Source organism: Mustela putorius, unplaced genomic scaffold (genome assembly GCF_011764305.1).
Source record: "Mustela putorius furo isolate JIRA1106 unplaced genomic scaffold, ASM1176430v1.1 tig00003858_pilon_pilon_pilon, whole genome shotgun sequence".
Classification (NCBI taxonomy): Eukaryota; Metazoa; Chordata; class Mammalia; order Carnivora; family Mustelidae; genus Mustela; species Mustela putorius.
Window position 1 is genome coordinate 21,575,687 of NW_025422010.1, and position 15,791 is coordinate 21,591,477.

At 39.7% G+C, this 15,791-nt stretch overlaps 1 long non-coding RNA gene across 1 annotated transcript in view; it reads right to left on the minus strand.

Annotated features, from left to right (window-relative positions):
• The window catches only part of LOC123387670, a 75,169-nt gene that overhangs the window by 11,979 nt on the left and 47,399 nt on the right, over positions 1-15,791 (minus strand). Inside the window, exons 3-4 of the long non-coding RNA XR_006602180.1 lie at positions 9,965-10,016; positions 6,501-6,602 (exon numbers count right to left, since the gene is read on the minus strand). This is a non-coding gene — a long non-coding RNA (uncharacterized LOC123387670). The remainder of the gene's footprint in view (positions 1-6,500; positions 6,603-9,964; positions 10,017-15,791) is intronic.

Below are 15,791 nucleotides of genomic sequence, written 5' to 3' on the forward strand. Positions count from 1 at the left end.
CCAAGTCTTTACTTCTAGTGTTCTGGGTGCAGGGTAGGCTGTGGTAGAGAAAGAAGATTTTTTTTTTTTTTTTTTAAGATTTTATTTTATTTGACAGACAGAGATTACAAGTAGGCAGAGAGGCAGGCAGAGAGATAGAGAGAGAGAGGAGGAAGCAGGCTCCCTGCTGAGCAGAGAGCCCGATGTGGGACTCGATCCCAGGACCCTGAGATCATGACCTGAGCCAAAGGCAGCGGCTTAACCCACTGAGCCACCCAGGCGCCCCGAGAAAGAAGATCTTTAATTCCCTTATCACTTTCAATCCTGGTAGGAATTGATCCATAGGTAAAGAAAAATGCTAGTAGGAACTAGCATGGAAGGAATATAGTCCTGAATATAGGGCCAAGAATTAACTTCTTCATTTTACTTGGGAAGTCTCTTGCATCCAAGCATGCTCCTTCCTAGAACAGAGCACCTGTGTTCTCACTGTCTTGTGAGCTGTCCTTGGTTTCAGGCCCTGAAGTTACCAAATATTGGTCTTTTGGCTTCTTTGACTTCTACTTATCAGTGTCTTTCCATCAGCATATTTAGACCAATCAAATCCACAACAGAGAGAATTAGTATTGGATCTTAGAACTTGATAAAAAGTAGGAAACTATATTTTTCAGCAACCCAAGATCAAGTCACTGTGCTTTTTTCCATTAAAAAAAAAAACTTTTGGTTTTAAACAGAAAAAGTATAGAAACTAAAACAAAGAACAGAGTACTTACTCCCTTTTCATTAAACTTTTATTGTCTATGCTACAAGTCGGTCAGCAATAACTGTTGGCTGTATAAATCTGAGCAAAAGACACAAGAGGGAGATACAACATCAGTGGTCATGGACAGGAGCTGGGGGAAGCAGAGGTGAATGAATTGGAGCCCCAGATTTTGGAAGCCATGCCAAGGTCTCACTGTTTTATGGCAGTGTGGAAGCAAATTGCCTGTAAGAGCAAAGAAGGCAATTGGACTACCATGAAATACTTCCTATGATAAAGTAAAGTTGAAACCATCTTTACTTTAACTAGTTAAATCACTGGAGTTGACATAAAGAAGAAGATACCAAGATACAAAGATGTGAATATAATCTTTCCATAAAAGTTAATGCTCGGTGGAATGTTAGTCCAACCAGGACTCAAGACTCTGATTGCATCCTAAACTTGATAAAAGCTGTAGGAAATGTTTGCTAAAGATTTGAGTGCTCAGTGCTCACCAGCTGACTTCTGTTTATCTACTGAACTTCCCTATTCTACACTCTAAAGGCTAACATTTGCCATGAGGTTGCAAATCAAAAATAATGCTTAATTTGGGGGGGGGGGGAGTCAAAGCCCATGAATAAAATAATGAGTCTCTCCTGAGGACTCTCTTTTGAGGAAATATCAAGCTATCAGACAGATGAAATAATATGGAACAAACCAAGTTGAATTTTAATGGTAAGTTCTGAGGGTGGGGTGGTGAAGAAGGAAGTTGGAGAGAAAGATAAGAATGTACTAGACAGAGGCAATAAAAGAAAGATGTGAGAGTTCCAGGTGAGATGCAATAAGCACACTATACCCATCTCCCCCACAGCTATAAAACCTGAACTGAATGCACATTGGGGTCCCTGAGGAGTACATAACAGCAGGCTAATCAGGGAAGAGTACCAGACCTGCAGTACCACTGGACTAGTGTTACCTTCACTATCTCTTCTTCCCCAGGATCTCTCAGCCCAAACTAAATGCAGTTGACACCCTGAGTGAACACCCAGAGCAGACAGTGAGGTCCACAAGAAAGCCTTTAGCTCTTGTTATAGGAATAAGAAGGGGAACTCCTAATGAATTTCTCCACTTTGTGTGGCTATTTCTTCTCTTATTTCTATTCTCTTATGCACCAGCTGCAAGACAATCCACTACAGCAGTGGCAGTGACCAGTACTGAGCAGTAATTTGTACATCCATATGCTAAAAAACAAACATCAACCTAAACCTCACATCTTATTCAAAAATTGCTTCAAAATGGATCATAGATATAAATGTAAAGCATAAACTATAAATATCTAAAATATGATATAGAAGGAAATCATCCTGATTTGGATTAAGTAAGGAAATCTTACACATGACACCAAAAACACAATCCATAAAAGAAAAATATCACAAATTTTTTGATCTGTGAATATCAATGTCAAGAGAATGAAGTGGCAAGTTACATACTGATAGAACGTATTTCTAAATCACAGATCTGACAAAGGACCTGTATCCAGAATAAATTTTTTTTAAAACTCTCAAAACAAATAAGAAAAAAAATTAACATGGGTGAAACATTGGAACAGACCCTTCACCCATGAGGATATAAGGATGGAAAGTAAGCACATGAAAAGATGTTCAACATTAGTCACTAGAGAAATGGAAATTAAAGCCACGATGAGATACTACTACACATTTAATAAGATGACTAAAATAAAAAAATACTGACCCTGTGACATAACAGAGCTCTTCTATATTGCTGCTGGGAATGCAAAATGATACAGCACTGTGAAAATGGTTTGGCAGTTTAAACATGCTCTTAACTTACAATCCAGTAATTCCATTCTGAAAATCCACCCTGCAAAAATGAACATGTCTACTCTTAAAACAGTCTGTTCAGGAATGTTTATAAATAGCTCTATCCTAACTGCCAAAAACAAGAACCAACCCAATGTCTTTCAGTGACTCAATAGATAAACTGTGGTACATCCATATAATGAAATAATGCTCAGTAATAAAAAGAAGCAAACTTCTGAAGTATTCAGCAACTTGGATAAATCTCAAAACATTATTCAGTAGAAGAAGCCAGTTTCAAGTGTTGCATACTTGTTGGTTACATTTAGGTGGTGTTTTTAACAAAATAAAACTGTAGGCATGGACCACATATTGGTTGCTGGGGGCTGGAATGAGGGCAGGGGTGATATAAAAAAAAAGAGCAAAGAAGTTCTGGGAGGACAGGAACTGTTCTGCAGCCTGTTCTGTGTCCTGGTGGTGGTAGCATCAATCTATATATTTGTTAAAATTTATAAAGTCATATACCTAAAAAATGTCTATTTTTGTCTGATTATTTATAAAGCAGGTTTTTTTAAAGAGATAAAAAAAAATTGAAGCCAAAATAATTTTTAGCTTCAATTTTTTTTTTTTTTTTAAATTTTAAAATGTTGATTCCAAGTCCAGGGACCAGAGGCATGTAATGACTGTAGACCAGATCATCTTATCACTGAATCCTGACACCAGAGACAGGGTTCCCTGACCCTCTGAAAGTAGTTAAGTGACAGACTGGCAGTTCTTGAGATGATTTGACAGCTGTAAATGGCCAGCCTGCATCATCCTATTTGACCAGAAATATTTTTCTGTCAATTATTCGAATGGGTTGTCTACACAGCCCCAGATTTCCCATGGAGTTGCTGCCAACTCATGACATTTCCAGGTATTTGGCAAACTAATTATTGGCCAAGATTTAAGTTGTTCTAACATCACTGCTCTTTTCTGCCTTTTGAAATCTGTACTTTTTTTTGGCCCCTTTGGCCATGCCCCCCCAAACTGGAAACCTCTTTTTAAAAATTATTTTGTTGATTTATTTGAGAGATAGCAGGGGGAGAAACAAAAGGGGAGGGGGAGGGGAAGGGGAAGAATCTCAAGCAGACTCTGCACTGGGCGCAAGATCCCTCAATCCCAGGGTCCTGAGTTGATGACTTGAGCCAAAAGCAAGGGTCAGATGCTCAACTGACTGAGCCACCCAGGCGCCCCTGGAAACCTTCTTTTTAAGTTAGCTTCATATCATCCCTCATTTATTTAACTTTCATTTCTTTCCTGAGACCTCCTTATAGATCTTTCTTTTTGAGTGGGTGAGTACAAAGATGGTTGGTTATCTGGTGGTGACATAGGCCAAGAGGGGATTATGATCTGTTTTCTGTTCAATTTCTCCTTCCTCATCCCATTGCCAAGGTTCAGAGAAACCCATTCAGGACAAACATGATCCAGCAACCCATTCAATGGACTCAGGCAGACCACCATCAACTGTTTACTTTGTGCCTCTCATTGCTTTCTCCTAACTTCTAATAATAGGTCCATTCATAGAACTACCTATGATTAACAAACAATAAAACTTATTGGATGTATTTTACAGAGCACCTCCACCCTTGTCTCTATCTTAGTGCTTGTTCCATAGTTTCTGTGCAAAGCCTTCCAGTCTTAAGGATTCAGATCCCAATTTAGCAGACACCATACAAGCCTTTTATATGCCAGGTGCTTTTATGTGTATTATGTCACTTAATCTCCAAGAAGGCCCAACAGCTTGAAAGTATTCCTTAAGCACTAATTTATATTATGTGTCATGTTAAATTCACATTTCAGCCATTCCAGACCTTTCTAGGGCCTTGCAACATGATGGCATGGGCATATCTATAGGAACACACACAATTTTATGATGTAAATTTAGAAGGTAACATGCTCCGATGTTGGCACCACAACATTAAACATGGAAACGTAGCATGGGTGACATTACAAGTTACACCCCCTTCTTAATCACTGCAAGGAAGGTCCATCGCAACATAATACATAATGGGTACATGGTGACTTTTATGATCCGCAAAAATAAACCAATTGGCAAAAATGATACATGCAAGTTTTTATCTGCATCCTGTGCAAATCTGTCACAATCCAGAAACGTTGGGCAAGTTACTGCCAGAGCTTTCGGCTGAGCAAAGTTTGAGCATTCTGCTGCAGGACGGAGTTAAGTCTCAGAGTCTCATCTCCTTTTTCATGGTGAAGCAGAACAATGGCTCGGCGGAGGCAGTGAGACCCAAGAGTCATCATCACAGATTCTTTCACTTAACCAGTGCCAAAATCAATTTTGAAGCATTATCTCCAAGTTGCTTTCAACTCGATCTGGGTGTTTCTCTTCAGCTAGAATATCACCCCCTACACTGGAATCTTTATTACATCACACTAATCTAATTTAAATGCATTTTTACTGTACTTGGTTTAATGAATGTGGAATGTGTCACTATGAAATTGCACCATTAATTTGATAAATAGGACTTGAAGGTATAATTTTTTCCAGCATTGCAGACTAATGAAGCTAAAATACATATATAATAAGAAGTGTAAATAATAAATTATTCTTAGGAGCAAAAAAATTAATTAGATCTTACCACAGATTGCATCTCAATGTCAACTTTTTTTTTTTTTTTCAAAACTACTGACTTTCAAACTACTTGGAACACCATTGTAAACCTTGGCAAGTTTCTCAAGTGATTACCTTCCATCCTGGGAATCTGTTTTAAGAAACTGCTATTGTTCAAAAAATCCTTTTAAGATGCCAGGATGGATCCCCTGTTGTCATTTCTACAGGGCATTTAGAGTATCTAGATGAATTAATCTTTTTCTTTAAGTTGTGCAGTTTTATTTATTCATAAAGACTCTTGAAAATCCTTTCAGATAGTATGCTGTGGAGATTGAAAAAGAAAAAAATAAAACCAACCAGGAGACCTTCTATGCAAATTTGCCTCCAAAGGCAACAGATTTCTATTGGCAGTTATTTCAGGGGCAAGGTCTTCCTACAAGCCGGCTGATCATAGGAAGTCTGTGCCGTCCATAGGCTGAAGGATGTGATAACAGAGAGCGATGGGTCACTCCCCAATTACTGCTCAGATGCACACACTCTGTGGGTAAGAACCAGATAGCAGCTAAGCTGGAAATTAGCTGGGAAATATACACACTAAAACCAGAGACCAGATAATGCTCCAAATGAGATTCTATTCCGTGGGTGGAAAGAAGGGAATTGCGACTGGCATAAGTGAGTCTTGGTTCAGGTTCAGCCTAGGAGCAGTGACTTTAGTGTCTGCACATACAGCCAATAATTCCTAGCACTCTAATTAATGAAATCTTTGCAGAGGACATTAGCTACAGGATGTCCGTCTGCTTAGAAACATGAAGACTACTAAAACCAAAATGTATGGTAATGTGAAGCCCACTTGAAGACTCCAGTTCTTGTGTTTCTGACCTATATTAATTTGAAAAACAAATTACCCATTAGACACAATAACTAGTTTTTACAGATTTCTTATTCATCAGATACAAGGATTTTTTTTTTTTTAGTTTCATTGTCAAGATGAGACTAAATTTTCCCTTCGACAAAGATTCCGAGGAGGGGGGAAAGAAGCTCTTGGAATTAGAATTAACTATGCGGGGTCCACCCACCCTCTCTTTGTCCCCAGCTGGAGGTCTGTACATTCAAAGACAATTTACTCATGCTCTGTCCATTCCCCTGGCCCGATGCAGGACGCTGGGCCAAATGCTATCCCTGGCCTTATTTTCTATTCCTAACGTGTAGTTTAACAAACAATGTTTTTTATTCCTTGTTATTTGATTTGGAGCCAAAATTCTGACGTGGCATCCGTTTTGTTGCCAGATAATGCATTAAACCTTACTAAGGGGTAAACATAATGATCTTCATTAAACCCTTTAAATGAACCCACCTCCTGCTTCTTCAGGTTGAGAAAAGCATTGACAAGGAACACTGTGAAGCATCTTGGAGTGATTTTCTTCTTGTAACAGGGGGAGGGAGAGATGAGTGGCAGCTTTTAGGGGGCGAGAAAAAGTTAGGTAAACATAAAAGGTTTTGTAAGATTTCCTCTCCTAATGGCAAAGTTTTAGAGCAATAAATCACAATTCAGTCAATACCATTAGTTTTGGGGCATTATATACCCTCATTAAAGTGCATAAACAATTATATTTATTGAAGGTAATGTACTGTGTAGTGCATTATAACGATGCTCATTAACATATGTAATCATCATTTGAATGGGCTTTACTACCACGTAAACTGATAACGGCATGATTACACACTGGGTTATTAACTTTTCAGTCTTAAGATAATGAAAGGTGATGCAAGAAACCAAAAGCACATACGCATGGCCCTTCATTTGTGAGTTATGCCTTTCCATAACAAATTCCAAGATCAGGTAGCCAGGCTCAGGAGCTCATGTTGCCAACTGCGTGGACCCAGTACAAGATTCAATACAGTGTTTTGACAGGGGGTGGAGGAGAGTATGTGGCAGGAACTAACTCAGACCCAATTACGAAGATAATTCCGTGGGTGACCTATTTCTATCAGCAGCTTGTACTGTTCCTTCTCTGGTTTCAATACTTTTCCACACCAGACTTGGACAGACTCACATGCCCTAAGAAAAATGGGAACTTCCTCCAAATTTTTCCTTTGAAAATTTAACTTAAGAGGCATTTGGCTAATGGTGGGGAAACATTGGAAAATTCTAGATTAAGGGACATTGTACTAAAATCACAAGATCATGAAAGATGAAGAACGAATAAGGAACTATTCTCAATTAAAACAGGCTAAAAAGACAGGATCACTTAGGGCCATGTCTGATCCTAGGTTCGATAATGGCCCAGAATTTTTTTTTTCTTTTTTGCTATAAAGATATTTTTATTAGGACAATTGGGAAAAATTGTATAAGGTCTATAGATTAGATAATAGCATTTTATTAATGTTATTTTCTTGATTTTGATAATTATACTGCATTTATGTAAGACATCCTTGTTCTATACACATGTAAAAGAATCTAAGAGGAGCGCCTGGGAGGCTCAGTTATTAAGCGTCTGCCTTCATCTCAGGTCATGACCCCAGGGTGCTGGGATGGAGCCCTGCATCCAGCTCCCTGCTCAGTGGGGAGGCTGCTTCTCCCTCTCCTTCTGCCTCTCCCCACTGCTATTGCTTCCTCTCTCTCTCTCTCTCAAACAAATAAATAAAATCTTTTTTAAAAAGGTATCCAAGAGAAAAGGACTTTTATGTCTGCAACTTACTCCCAAATGAATTTTAAAAAGGAGTATCCACTTAATAATAATGACAATAATAATATATAAGGAGAGAATCAGAAAGCAAATATGGAAAAAAACTTTGAGTGAAGAGCATTCAGGAATTTTTTTGCACTACCCTTAAAGCATTCTCTAAATCTGAAATTATTTTAGATTAAGAACATTTAGAATTAAAGAACTGACCATAAAAAGGCCATGGCTTTAATTAAGCAGATCTGTTAGCCGGCGTTATCAGCAACAAGTCAAAATAACGATCAGGATCTCCTACTCATTTACGTCCTTGATCTGTTCTGTCAGCGGAAGTCCCAGATTTGCAAGGACAGTTCTTAATTCCTTCACTCCCAGCTGATATCTATTTCCTATATTTTAGAGTCAACAGTGACAAAAGGTTCGTGATATGAAAGGTAAAAGACATTGTGCTCTAATCACCGAGATTAGAGAGTAATAGCCCTCGCCACTGAAAATTCCCTCTTAACCATGACTTCACAACCCAGTTGGCAGCAGCTTGAGAGCTACTCTCAAAAGAATGACTGACTCACATCTCTGCAGAAGCCCGAAAGAAAAAACCCCTCCCTGGCTGTTTCCCACCTCTCCAAACCAGTGCAGTCACACTCTTAAGCGGCACCCAGACCTGAACCAATGGATCACGCAGCGTGGGCGTCAGCTGCCCAAACCACACTCATGGAGAAAGCAAGGCTAACAAAGCTACAGTAAGTTGCCCACTGAAGGAAGAACCAAGATGAGACTCATCTCCAAAGTCTCTGGCGTTAGTCCTCTTGTCCCTTTAGACCACGCAACCCTGTGAAACCAGTAATGTTAATATAATTTAAGATTTGCTTTAGAAAAGGTCTTCTTTGTCTCATTTTCACAGACTTTCATGGAAATTGGGGACTTCTGTAACTGAGAGCTACCCTTCTCAAGGCATGGCTGTAAAGGCAGAAATGACTGTGCTCAAGAATGGCAGAGGAACTTAATCAATAGCTCTCTATAAATAAGAGGCACTACGTAATACATAGACATCTATTTGGAGATAACTAGACTTAAAGATGACATCTACCGAGTTAATGTTTTTATTAAATCATATTAGTGTTGGCACAATCATCTTTTCTCATTATAAATACTGAGCACTTTTATTTGCTACAGGGTATAGCTTTAAGAAATTTTCAATTGACTGACAGCTGCCTGTCAACTCCTGACTCTGGAGAGATCCAGGAACTCAGCTTGCAAAGCTCCAGGGAATTCTAAGGAGCTCCAAGACGGTTAATGGCTGTCCATTAGCGTGAGGCCCAGCGGAGCCCCAGAATCTGTTAAGTGGGAAGTTCTTGCTGTAGAAGGTCAGACAATTCCCTATTGCCATCCGAGAGAACTGGGAAAATTCAACTTGAAGCAAAGACTGGGGTGCTATAAGTTTATGTACTAAGGGAAATCATTTCATGCAGTTTGGTATTACCGTACACCATGTTTTATTTATACTCTATACTAGATGAGAAATTGAATACTCTGCTCTTTTCTGGCAATGGAAACTTGCCTTATTCTCCTGAACCGGGCCCGGCATCAATACAGCAGCGTGCAGCCTTTTTGACTATGTATTATAGAGTGGCTTCTGTGCATTGTATATTAAATCCGATATGCACTGTGAGTTTATATGCCACACACACTACATTTTTCTATATTACGTCCTGCAATCTATCATATTAAGTGAAAGGGGTGATGGAGTGGGCCTCAGGTAATGTAAAGAAGATTGCTAACAGCTTGCGCGCTGCGTTGAGAGGAGGTGCATATTTCTGCCGTGTGCTCTGTGTATATACAGCAAGTGAGCACACAGCAAACTGACCGTGTAGAGAGCTCAATGGCCTGGCAATGGAATTAACCACCTATATACTACTGAAATTGCTTACCGGCCCAAGCAACATGCTTGCTGCACTAACAAAGCCCAGAAAAGTTTCACGTGAGTCAAACAGTCCTTCCCAGAAGTGGGAATAAAAATGAGGTCTGGCCCGTTAAAGATAAAGCAGCACCACCCCGAAACAGTCAAGCTGGGCTAATGAAGGATCTCAGCACAGGAAACATGCACAAGCATTTAGCCATCACTCTGGGCTGGGAATACCTGTCTCGTGTTCTCCAGTCTAGTCTGTGGAGGAAGCCTGGAGGTCCCACGTCTGATCACCATGTTAAAAAAGAACACAAAGGCAATGATTAATGACTGATGAAAGAAGAAGTGTTGATGATCCTTTTTGAAATTCAAGTGCATTTTCTCATGACATTCTCTGTTCATGTATTAGAATTCCTAAATCTGGGAAGACTCCAAGTTGTGTTACCTGTCTCACCACTGTCTCTCAAATTGTCTCGTATGGAACTTTCTAGGTTGGGAAGGTTACATAAACTGGGCCTCTTTTTAGCATAACTTTGATGGCTCATTGGGAATTCTCATGGCAAATTTTTATTTTTCTGTGAAAAGTTCTTGGTTCTGCTCACTTATTGATTTAAAGGTAAATGTTCTGTCATTCCCTGGGACCTAGGTGTTGTGGCTGCCCATCAAGACTTTGACCTTGCGTTCTGCCACTTGTGAGTCCTCCTGATCTCGGACCGCCTGGAATCCTGCAGGTCCTTTAATCTGTAGCTACTAATCTCAGAATTATACTTTAAGAAAAGAACCCCACTATCAGACACTCACGACAGACTGCGGGACATCCCTACCTTCTCATTGTCACTGCGGCATCTCTTCCTAAGAGCCGTGGAGGTGGTCACAAGGAGGAAAGTCTTTTCTATTGATATTAGGGAAAAGAACCGTCACTTAAGGTGGTGTATAATCACTCATTATTTCTATTCTTCTAGCGCTGATAAACTTCATGTGGTGAGGGGATTGTAGCTTTTGTAGAAAGAGACACTTGGCCTTGAGCATCAGGCTTTACAATACATCTCTGGTGCAATATTATCAGGTGACACCAGTTCATCCCAGAGCATTTTACAGCTTAACAGAAGGTTTTGATTTCCTGGAGGAGTCTTAATTGATTCTGAATTCTTTAGCATTCAACCTTCCTCACGACGATTGTTAGAAGACTTAATACAGGAAATATTAAGTTTAGACAAAGGAGGCCCAGAAGGGAGACTTTTGTGGACTGTCAAAGATGTGTTTCACTATTAAGAGGAAGTGCCAAGCTAGCCGAGGAGCCTTGGGTTTATTAAGCTTTAGCCTGCCTTACGGGTTTCTCCAGCTGCCTTGGAGGGGGAGGCTCCCCGTGAGCCACGATCTCCACGGCTTGATGATGTATGGAGTGACACCGACGAGTCAAGGAAAATGAGCAGGAGTTATTTCCAGCTTCCTTCCATCACAGGGAAAGCTGCCAAAATTCAAAACTCTGAGGATGCAGGCGGGCAGGGAAATACAGCGTGGGGAAAATGGAGAAGCCCCGTCCTGTACACAGAGGACTGTCTGGAACCTGCTTTGCCACAAAGTTGGCGTCCAGTTTCTTTCCTGCTGTAGTCAGCAGCCTGTGGCAAACCTTGCCTCATGACTTTGAAAAGGACTCATCAGAGAAGGTAGGAGGATGCGATATTAATAGAATAACACCAGTGACGGTGCATGTTTGCTTTCTTTCATAGATGGGAAGGAACTGTTAACTCTCGGGTTGCTTAAAATATCTGGGACATCCTGATGGACCTATCCCTGTATTATGAGGATGTGGGGTGCCCCACCCCCTTCTCTTGAGCAGGGGCATCTGCATGGCCCCTCCCCAAGGCAAGTGGGTAAGCTGGAAAAGTGGGTCCTCCAGTCACCAGAGGAAGAAATTCCCTTAACTCAATCTTCATCCGTTCTTTCATTTTTTAAAATAAAATGTTTCCAGGGCGCCTGGGTGGCTCAGTCAGTTAAGTGTCTGCCCTCGCTCAGGTCATGATTCCAGGGTCCTGGGATCGAGACCCAGATTGGGCTCTCTGCTCAACGGGGAGCCTGCTTCTCCCTCTGCCTCTGCCACTCCCTCTGCTGCTGTGTGCTCTCTCTTTCTCTCAAATAAATAAATAAAATCTTAAAAATATAAATAAATTAAAATCAAATAAAAGTTTCCATATACCTATTCTGTATTTGATACAATCTAATATATTTACAAAAAAATGATGACAGGGAGAACCTCTCCCCATTCTTAAAGTGAAGAAGCTGTGTCACGAGGCCAGCTCGCCACAGCCAAGGATTGGTCAGCAGAGACTGGGCTTCCATGTGGCATTTTGCAAACCCAACCACAGGGCTTGTTTTGCTTTCCTTGTTTTTTTTTTTTTAATTCCCAACACTACATTCATATGCAAAGTTTCCCAGTATACCATCTTCTACCAGTTTTTTTTAAAAAAAGAAAAAGAACATAATCATTCTGCAGCTGTCAGAAGCGCCTGGAAAAGCCCAAGAGTTCAGTATGAAAGGTGCTATTAGGTTGGGGAAAAACACCCTGGCTGCCACAGATGGCTCATTTTCACGATAGACCTGAGGTTTAAAAAAAAAAAAAAAAAACTAGTTGTTTTGCCTGCAGCATAAACAAGGAATATTCTCCTTGAGCAAGAGGAACTGGCTTTGCAGAGATGAGGCTCCAATCTGTCTTGCTAAATTCTGACACTAAAAAGAAACACATATGGGTACATCCACAAATGTTCACATGGTAGGGGAGCAAGTCTAGGGTAGTTGCATCAAAAGCTTGACTTTACATTGTTTTTTCATGGTGGTGTCAGTCCTGTTTTATAAATTAACAATAACATTTTTATCATAAAAGTAACACATGTTCATTCCTGAAAATTTGGGAAATAAAGAAAAATCTACCCATAATTGCACCATCCAAGGATGATTACAATAACTCTTTGGTGTATTTCCTTCCAGTCTTTTTTCTGTATGTATTTAAACAAACAAACACATACATACACATATATTTACATATACATATATGTATACATAACATACACATATTCCCTGAATATATTTAAAGTAAACATATCCATTGTGTACCTCATACATTAAGGTATATTTTCTGTGTATGTATCTATTACAAACATATATATTTATTTTTTTACTTCATTGAGCAGTACTATATATATATATATATATATATATATATATGTATGTATACCCACTTCCATATCTTTCTTTTATTACTTAGTATTGTAATTATAACAGGAAAAATCTCCCTTATCATTAATCATTAGTTACACTCGCTGAGCATTTTTAATGACCACATACTATTCCATTATGTATATACATCATAGCTTGTTCAATAAGTCTTATTATCTGTAAAAAATGTTGCCAGGGTTTTTTTGTTTTGTTTTCTGTAGACAATGCTTCATTAGCCATCCTTATATTTAAATCTTTGGCTGTATCTCTAATTCTTTAAATTATCATATAAAGAGGGATCCTAGTTTAAAACATTTTTTAAGACTCTTGGGGCACTTGGGTGGCTCAGTTGGTTAAGTGTCTGCCTTTGGCTGGTCATGATCCCAGGGTCCTGGGATCTTGAGTCCCACATATTGCTTCCTCCTCAGTGGGAAGCCTACTTCTCCCTCTCCCACTCCCCCTGCTTGTGTTTCCTCTCTCGCTATCTCTGTTTGCCAAATAAATAATTTTTTAAATAATTGTAAAAAATGTTTAAGAATAATTTTTAAAAATTTTTTAAAATAATTATTATTTTTTTTTAATCAGAGAGAGAGTGGGAGAGAGCGAGCACAGGCAGACAGAATGGCAGGCAGAGGCAGAGGGAGAAGCACGCTCCCCGCTGAGCAAGGAGCCCGATGCGGGACTCGATCCCAGCACGCTGGGATCATGACCTGAGCCGAAGGCAGCCACTTAACCAACTGAGCCACCCAGGCGTCCCTAAAATAATTATTTTTAAATAAATATTTTTTAAAAAATAAAATATTTTTAAGACTCTTAATATATTGCTAAATACTTTACCTAAACAAATTCTGTTCACAGAGGTTAAGAAATATCAAGACATATGGCAACAGGGTCAATTTGGCACAAAGATTATAACTTCATAATTTTTCATAATTTCATGAAGACTTTGTCAAGTCTACTGGGGGCAAACCCAAATGGAACTATTCTATAGTTGACAATTGTAAGTCTACAGTGATCACCCAGATTGTAAACTGTGTTTTAATCACAACCTCAACCCTTCAAAAATGGCATTCATGTTTTACAACATGGGTATTTTTTTTACAATTTTATTTATTTATTTGACAGAAAGACAGAGATATTGAGAGAAAGCACAAGCAGGGGGAGAAGCAGAGGGAGAAGGGGAAGCAGGCTCCATGTTGAGCAGAGAGCCAGACATAGGGCTTGATCCCAGGACCCCAGGATCATGATCTGAGTCAAAGGCAGATGCTTAACTAACTGAGCCACCCAGGCACCTGTTACATTGTTTTTAATCACTATCTTTTATTTAGAAATACATCTCCATTAATTACTTCTTAATGTCATAATTTTCTGAATCTCCTCACTGTCAGGACCTTTCACAAGAGCAAATAGCTTTATTAGAAGGACACAGAAAATGTCCTTGTTCATCCTAATACACAGACTATTCTGAACCCACCTGAAGAATTATAAATATCTTTCAGGAGACAACATATTCTCCTAGCTCTCATGCTCTACCCTAATGTCTCCCTTGAAATACAAAGTAATCTCACAATTAGGCAGAACATTTTATGGTGTATCTGTGTGCTTTTAAATGCTGGGAGTGGGATGCCATTTTGTCCCTTTATCTAGTGGCTTAAAATCCAACTTCTGTATAAATACATTGCTGAGCAATTGTAGTGATCAATATTATCTTTATCAAGGCCAATGAAGCAGTGAGCATATAGCTCCTCACAGTCCCACGTGGATCTGCATGGAGTTGGATTTGAACCCACAGTCTCCATATTTCCAACTGTAGGCAACTGAGCTACACCCCCCAACACAGACACACACACACACACACACACACACACACACACACTTCCCAGGATGATCTATGCTCTTATGTAGAAAATTTGATGGATAGAGACAGCTCAAGCACTAAACTGGAACCCCAAATCAATAAACATAAAGACTGGGTGTTCACAAATTGGCAGCCATTTAATTCCTCTGCTATTAATGCTTTTCTTCCAGACATGAGCAGTTTGTGTACCTGTGAAGTTTGCCCTTGATGCTGCCTCAGTGGGCCAAAGGAGGCACCCTTTTCTCCTAGTAGTTCATGTAATCTTCTTAGTGGGTATTTATTTCAAAACTTGGTGAAGACTCCTATATCTAGCCAACTGGTATTCATTGACTGAAAGGAAGACTTCATGCCATTCCATTTATTAAAGTTTATTATTACAGATCTTTTCAAATATTCACAAATATTGAGATAACATAATGAACATCTATATGCCTATCATTCATTTTCAACTTTTCTCATGGCTCATGCCTTTAATTTTTTTGTTTTTTTTTTAATAAAGATTTTGTTTATTTATTTAAGAGAGAGAGAGATCACAAGTAGGCAGAGAGGCAGACAGAGAAGTGGGGGTCAGGGAAGCAGGCTCCTTGCTGAGCAGAGAGCCCCATGTGGGGCTCAATCTCAGGACCCTGAGATCATGACCTGAGCCGAAGGCAGGGGCTTAACCCACTGAGCCACCCAGGTGCCCCACATGCCTTTAGTTTTAAGGTTGATTCCAATTGATTCTCTGGAAACCAGTGGGCACCCTCTTGGGGGTGGCATTACAAAGTTCACAGTGCTTAGAACATCTGTCATTGAGTTTTCCTCATCCCTGTATGAGATGCAACCATCTGATCGATTTGTTAAAATAAAATACCTAAGACTCCATGTTGATTCCTGACCTCCAGTTCTTGGGCAACCCCATTGGCTCTACCTCCAAAGTCTATCTCCTATCTGCCCACTTGTCCTTGTCCCCACTGCTTCTTCCCCAACATGAATCCTCATCAGCTTTTC